This window comes from Salvelinus alpinus, chromosome 4 (genome assembly GCF_045679555.1).
Source record: "Salvelinus alpinus chromosome 4, SLU_Salpinus.1, whole genome shotgun sequence".
Taxonomy (NCBI): domain Eukaryota; kingdom Metazoa; phylum Chordata; class Actinopteri; order Salmoniformes; family Salmonidae; genus Salvelinus; species Salvelinus alpinus.
The window spans coordinates 70,948,059-70,956,488 of NC_092089.1; positions in this window are offsets into that span (position 1 = coordinate 70,948,059).

Below are 8,430 nucleotides of genomic sequence, written 5' to 3' on the forward strand. Positions count from 1 at the left end.
GGCAACTGGGCAATTTTATACATGACCCTAAAACATCCCATGGTGCTTAATTAACCCAGGAACCACACCTGTGTGGAAACACCTGCTTTCAATACACTTTCTATCCCTCATTTACTCAAGTGTTTCCTTTATTTTGGCAGTTACTTGTATATTCTGCTTGGATAGTTCCATCTGTGCCATTGACTTAGTCTGGCTTTAATTCCAGTTTGTCTACAAATGAATAATGTATATGTTGAATTCAGTTCTCCATCTCAACCAAAAAGTTAAAGGAACATGACTAAATCAAATGCATTGAAATACAGTGGCTCAGATGAAATAATCCAAGCATTAGATATACTTTAAATGTTGATATTTGGTTGTGTTGTCAATGAAACACAATTTAATATTACTTTTGTGATACAGTAAATAGCCTGAAGTTAAGGTCATCTTACAAACTTATGTAACAGTATTTAATCAACCTTAAAATGAGGAACACATCCATGGTTACATGTTGAGGTTACTGTAACTATAAATGTCTTCTTATGTAACCATAGAAAGAGTGCATGTTCAAGATAGGTTGCAGGTCTGTGGAGATCTTCACGAAATTGCTATAATAATCTGTGCAGAACCTCAAAGCATTGATTACTTTGGACTATATACTTTTAATGTAATATCAACTGCAATCCAGGTCATTTGGTTCTGCTAAACACATTAATCTGATGTATAAATACAAAATATCTGACATTGTATTCCGATATTAACTTTGTTGTGCTTCTGAAATGGTTGAAAGTGCCGTGATAACACATTTAGATGACAATAAAAAATATTTAAAAATCAGACATTGTTTTTCCATTGGAATTTGGTTGTGCTTTTAGTTGGTTGAACCATAGTGATAACACGTTGGAAATTCAACAAACTTCTGGCTGTCTTTTTGAGAGTGGATAAATGTTCAAATCTCATTGATCAACCTCTCAATGAAATAATACCCACATATTGCCCAGCGGGGGGCTCACTGCTGTACCTGGCTGTTTCTCCTAATCAGAACAGCCGATACATGGAAGGTCACAGCCCAGGTAGGTTATATCAGGTAACCTTCCGTCCCGACCACCCCCCACATACCACACACTGCACTTTTCTATGCACACTGGATTTACATATACACACCCACACACATACACGTGTGCGCACACACACACATAAACACCCCCCCACACACACACATAGACACCCAACCCCCTCACACACACACACACACACACAATTTACTGCTGGGCTGTAAATGACCTATTTAGACACTTAATTGTTTTTGCACGCATAACAATGATCAGCCAGCTAAATATCTTACTTTAGAACTTCTGACTAACAGAGTCCTGGAGGCTAACGCATCGCTTCACGGCTCTAGCACACTACTTAGACAGGGAAGCTAGGCTATTTGCTGAATATAAGCTCCACTTTAAACAGTACTTGACAGCTACCATCTAATATTTGATACATAATCCTTTCATTCTGGTGTATTTATCCAGACTTTAAGCCCGACATTTTGGATATAGTGTAGTATTGCAGGTGGTTGAGTAGTGGGGCATGTGTGGCTGTGCTCTACTGAGCTGTACTGTTGGAGGCAGTATCTATGTGTTGCAGCAGCTGGGAGAGCAGAGAGAGTTTGTGTAAAGGAGGAGGTTTGTGTGAGTCTATCTCCACCACCATGCTCTCCTTTCTAATCGGCTTACCTTGCATATACAGTATGGGTATGTACCCGGGCTATTAACTCTGAGTTCATGAATAAACACAGTACACACACAGCATTTCTACTGTTCATATTTACAAAAATATGTTCATATTCAGACCCCTTCACTTTTTCCACATTTTGTTACGTTACAGCCTTGTTCTAAAATTTAGTACATTGTTTTTTTCCCCTCATCAAACTACGCACAATACCCGATAATGACAAAGCAAAAACAGTTTTTTTGATTTTTTTGCAAATGTATAAAAAAATATAAATAAAAAATGAAATATCACATTTACGTAAGTATTCAGACTCTTTACTCAGTACTTTGTTGAAGCACCTTTGGCAGCGATTACAGCCTCGCGTCTTCTTGGGCATGACGCTACAAACTTGGCACACATGTATTTGGGGAGTTTCTCCCATTCTTCTCTGCAGATCTTCTCAAGCTCTGTCAGGTTGGATGGGGAGCGTCGCTGCAAAGCTATTCAAGTCTCTCCAGAGATGTTCGATCAGGTTCAAGTCCAGGCTCTGGCTGGGCCACTCAAGGACATTCAAAGACTTGTCCCGAAGCCACTCCTGCGTTGTCTTGGCTGTGTGCTTAGGGTCGTTGTCCTGGAAGGTGAACTTTCATCCCAGTCTGAGGTCCTGAGCGCTCTGAAGCAGGTTTTCATCAAGGATCTCTCTGTACTTTGCTCCATTCGTCTTTCTCTTAATCCTGACTAGTCTCTTAGTCCCTGCTTTACCGTAAGGATGGTGCCAGGTTTTCTCCAGATGTGACGCTTGGCTACCAAATCTAATTATATTAGTCACATGCTCCGAATACAACAGGTGTAGACCTTATAGTGAAATGCTTACTTACGAGCCCCTAACAACTTGCGAGCCCCTAATGCAAATAGTCTGGGTAGCCATTTGCCTAGATGTTCAGGAGTCTTATGGCTTGGGGGTAGAAGCTGTTTAGAAGCCTCTTGGATCTAGACTTGGCGCTCCGGTACCGCTTGCCGTGTGATAGCAGAGAGAACAGTCTATGACTAGGGTGGCTCGAGTCTTTGACAATTTTTAGGGCCTTCCTCTGACTTCGCCTGGTATAGAGGTCCTGGATGGCAGGAAGCTTGGCCCCAGTGATGTACTGGGCCATTCGCACTACCCTCTGTAGTGCCTTGCGGTCAGAGGCCAAGCAGTTGCCATACCAGGCAGTGATGCAACCAGTCAGGATGCTCTCGATGGTGCAGCTGTATAACCTTTTGAGGATATGAGGACCCATGCCAAATCTATTCTTCTGAAGGGGGATAGGTTTTGTTGTGACCGCTTAAAGACTGTCATGGTGTGCTTGGACCATGTTAGTTTGTTGGTGATGTGGACACCAAGGAACTTGAAGCTCTCAACCTGCTCCACTGCAGCCCCGTCAATGAGAATGGGGGCGTGCTCGGTCCTCTTTTTCCTGTAGTCCACAATCATCTCCTCTGTCTTGATCACTTTGAGGGGAGAGGTTGTTGTCCTGGCACCACACAGCCAGGTCTCTGACCTCCTCCCTATAGGCTTTCTCGTTGTTGTCGCTGATCAGGCCTAACACTGTTGTGTCATTGGCAAATTTAATGATGGTGTTGGAGTCGTGCCTGTTCGTGCAGTCATGAGTGAAAAGGGAGTACAGGAGTGGGCTGAGCACGCACCCCTGAGGGGCCCCTGCGTTGAGGATCAGCGTGGCGGATGTGTTGTTACCTACCCTTACCACTTGGGTGCGGCCCGTCAGGAAGTCCAGGATCCAGTTGCAGAGGGAGGTGTTTAGTCCCAGGGTCCTTAGCTTATTGATGAGCTTTGAGGGCACTATAGTGTTGAACGCTGAGCTGTAGTCAATGAATAGCAGTCTCACATGGGGGTTCCTTTTGTCCACGTTTGAAAGGGCAGTGTTTGAGTGCAATAGAGATTGCATCATCTGTGGATCTGTTGGGGCGGTATGCAAGTTGGAGTGGGTCTAGAGTTTCTGGGATGATGGTGTTGATGTGAGCCATGTCCAGCCTTTCAAAGCACTTCATGTCTACAGACCTGAGTGCTACGGGTCAGTAGTCATTTAGGCAGGTTACCTTAGTGTTTTTGGGCACAGGCACTATGGTGGTCTGCTTAAAACATGTTGGTATAACAGACTCGGACAGAGAGAGGTTGAAAATGTCAGAAGTACACAACCTGGTAATCCGTCTGGCCCTGCGGCCTTGTGAATGTTGACTTGTCTAAAGGTCTTAATCACATCGGCTGTGGAGAGCGTGATCACACAGTCTTCCAGTACAGCTGGTGCTCTCATGCATGTTTCAGTGTTATTTGCCTCGAAGCGAGCACAGAAGTAGTTTAGCTCGCCCGGTATGCTCGTGTCACTGGGCAGCTCTTGGCTGTGCTAACCTTTGTAGTCTGTAATGGTTAGCAGGCCCTGCCACATCCGACGAGCGTCAGAGCCGGTGTAGTACGACTCGATCTTAGTCCTGTATTGACCGTTTGACTGTTTGATGGTTCGTCGGAGGGCATAGCGGGATATTTTATAAGCTTCTGGGTTAGAGTCCCGCTCCTTGAAAGCAGCAGCTCTAGCCTTTACCTCAGTGCGGATTCTGCCTGTAATCCATGACTTCTGGGGTATGTACAGTTGAAGTCGGAAAATTACATACACCATAGTCAAATACATTTAAACTCAGTTTTTCACAATTCCTGACATTTAATCCTAGTAAAATTCCCTGTCTTAGGTCATTTAGGATCACCACTTTATTTTAAGAATGTGAAATGTCAGAATAATAGTAGAGAGAATTAGTTATTTCAGCTTTTATTTCTTTCATCACATTCCCAGTGGGTCAGAAGTTTACATACACTCAATTAGTATTTGGTTGCGTTGCCTTTAAATTGTTTAACTTGGGTCAAACGTTTCAGATAGCCTCCACAAGCTTCCCACAATAAATTGGGTGAATTTTGGCCCATTCCTCCTGACAGAGCTGGTCTAACTGAGTCAGGTTTCTAGGCCTCCTTGCTCGCACACGCTTTTTCAGTTCTGCCCACAAATTTTCTATAGGATTGAGGTCCGGGCTTTGTGATGGCCACTCCAATACCTTGACTTTGTTGTCCTTAAGCCATTTTGCCACAACTTTGGAAGTATGCTTGGGGCCATTGTCCATTTGGAAGACCCATTTGCGACCAAGCTTTAACTTCCTGACTGATGTCTTGAGATGTTGCTTCATTATATCAATATCATTTTCTGTCCTCATGATGTCATCTATTTTGTGAAGTGCACCAGTCCCTCCAGCACCAAAGCACCCCAACAACGTGATGCTGCCACCCCTGTGCTTCACGGTTGGGATGGTGTTCTTTGGCTTGCAAGCCTCACCCTTTTTCCACCAAACATAACAATAGTCATTATGGCCAAACAGTTCCATTTTTGTTTCATCAGACCAGAGGACAATTCTCCAAGAAGTATGATCTTTGTCCCCATGTGCAGTTGCAAACCGTAGTCTGGCTTTTTTATGGCGGTTTTGGAGCAGTGGCTTGCGTACTATTGTTTGTACAGATGACCGTGGTACCTTCCGGTGTTTTGAAATTGCTCCCAAGGCAGAACCAGACTTCACCCTAACCCTAATAAAGAGCTTTATCTCTGAACTGTGCTAGAGTGGGTGTTCTGGCCCCATGTGATGTGGTGGATGTGGTGTTATACAATGGGTACAGAGCAGGGCTTCCTTCTGAACAATTGACCCCAGTCAGTCAGGGGCTCCAGAGAAAAGGGTTGAGACGTTGCTGGAATGCATTAGGTGCACTTCAAGTCAATACACCCAGTTTTGAATTCATTGTACAGTATTGCTGACTCCTGGTAAGGGCACAGACTTCCCCCCCCTTATCACTTACGGTGAGATTAGACGTAATAGCTTACAACTGCCTCCTTAGCTCATGTTTTCGTCCCAAATGACAACCTATTTCCTATAGAAGTAGTGCACTACATAGGGAACAAGTTGCCGTTAGGGGCGCACCCCTCCTCTATCATCCCCCTCTCCTCCTCCTCCTCCTTCTCTCCATCTCTCTGTGGTCTGAAGAGGGCCTGGGGTCCTGTGTGTCATTTAGCAAGCACACTTTGTCAGCCTCTGTCAGCTCGCCTCTGGCTGGCCGTCTGCTGTTGTTTACTATTACACTTCAGAGTAAACACATTTCACATAAATAACATGAAGGATGACTGATGCTTTTGGCAGGTAATGATCAGAGACATATGCTTGTTTACTTACTGGTGCTATAGGTAGAAATGTAGAAGTCATATATAGTTGATGCGCCTGGGTTTAAAGACGGATTAGGTGTTCACTCTTTGAGCTCAACTAGGTTCATTCTTGGGCGTTGTGTCAACTCTGGCCTTCATAGAGAGAGAGAGAGAGAGAGAGAGCGCACCATAAATGTTAAAAAGGTTCAGAATAGACTACAGCTCCAGAACAAGAGAAGAAAAATAACCAAAGAATAAAAACATCTGGTTTGTGGAGAATTTCCTTGTATTCAGGCAGACTCAGGGTAACACTGAGGCGTCTCTCTCCCATGGGCACTCTAGTTGAGGATAAACACTGTCATCTCTCTTTCCCTACCTCTCTTTCTCTCCCTCATGCTTTATCTATCACACAACCATTCCAGTCAATTAGAACCTAACATTAAGGTTTTAGGGCCTGAATTTCAGTCATTAGAACCCAACATGAAGGTTTTAGGGCCTGTATTCCAGTCAATTAGAACCTAACATTAAGGTTTTAGGGCCTGTATTTCAGTCAATTAGAACCCAACATTAAGGTTTTAGGGCCTATATTTCAGTCAATTAGAACCCAACATTAAGGTTTTAGGCCCTGTATTTCAGTCAATTAGATCACAACATTAAGGTTTTAGGGCCTGTATTTCAGTCATTAGAACCCAACATGAAGGTTTTAGGGCCTGTATTCCAGTCAATTAGAACCTAACATTAAGGTTTTAGGGCATGTATTTCAGTCATTAGAACCCAACATGAAGGTTTTAGGGCCTGTATTCCAGTCAATTAGAACCTAACATTAAGGTTTTAGGGCCTGTATTTCAGTCATTAGAACCCAACATGAAGGTTTTAGGGCCTGTATTCCAGTCAATTAGAACCTAACATTAAGGTTTTAGGGCATGTATTTCAGTCATTAGAACCCAACATGAAGGTTTTAGGGCATGTATTTCAGTCAATTAGATCCCAACATTAAGGTTTTAGGGCCTATATTTCAGTCAATTAGAACCCAACATTAAGGTTTTAGGCCCTGTATTTCAGTCAATTAGAACCCAACATTAAGGTTTTAGGGCCTATATTTCAGTCAATTAGAACCCAACATTAAGGTTTTAGGCCCTGTATTTCAGTCAATTAGATCACAACATTAAGGTTTTAGAGCCTGTCATTAGAACCCAACATTAAGGTTTTAGGGCCTGTATTCCAGTCAATTAGAACCCAACACTAAGGTTTTAGGGCCTGTATTCCAGTCTGGTGAGGATGAGACCTGAATCTGTTCTCTCATGTTCTGCTTAATGAATTTTAACCCTTTTGATCAACCATAGAAATGTCCTCTCGCATCACTGACCACCAAATGCCTCGTGAACTTATGGTCATTGGCGATGAACAGAATACATGTGTGTGTGTTTGCGTACCAACATCAGATTGCTCTGTCTTTCTAAGGTAAGGGACAGCCTGTGTTTAACCTTCAGCTAAAGTACAACTCAGCGCTCCGACCAGGCGAAAGAGACAGACACACACAGAGATCAGGAAGGAGAGTTTAGTGAGTTGGAAAAGTACACATGAAGGGACATGGGTCAGTTAGGTTAGCAGAGCAGGAGTGAGACCTTCCATAGAGAATGTATGTTTCTACAGTGTAATGTCCATTTGGGTCAGGTGGTGCCAGGACACTGTGCAATGCGAGGGGACATCCCCATGCTGCTATTATTCATACAGTGTAGCCGGGAAAAACACACTCTCCTGGAAAAACACACTCTCTATATCTCCCTTTTGCACACACAGCCGGCGCCCAGACTCCACTGCTATTTAAAAACAGCAGGCATCCACTTAGACAGCTCAGACACAGCAGATGGACCCCGAGGGCGAGAGTAGGCAGAGACGGAGGGAGAGGAAAAGGGCAAAGGCATTTAGAGCAAGGGGACTCAGACAGGACTTTGCTTACTGAAACACATCAGCACCACACTCTCAAGCTTTGTCTCGCTCTCTCTACCTCTCCTACTTTCTCTCTTTGCTTCTCTCTATCTGTGCTGCTTTCTCTATTCTTTCTCTTGTGTCTCCTTTCTTTCGTTCTCTCTCTTACTCTCTCTCTCGGCTCTCTGTTTTTTACATTTACATTTTTGTTATTTAGCATAAGTGCATATATTTGAATGCTTTTTCGTATCCCCCTATCTCTCTTTGTCTCTATCCCTCTCTCTCCCTCTCTCTGTCTGAGGTTTTGGGACATCCCTGTCCTACACAGGAAAATAGTCTCCATCTTTATCCTCTAGAACAGTGCTATTCACATTTCTTCAGCCAGTATTTTTTCTGCCACAATTTCTGGGGGACAAACATTTTTTCCCCCAATAATTTCTTGCAATCCCACCACAAATCTAATGACGCAACCTAAAAATCGGTAAATATAGATTTTTACATCAACAAATAACCTTGAATTCATTGCATTTTCATCTCTTATCAAAATGAAAAGAAAACAATAAATACATTTACTCAATAACATTTTATATTT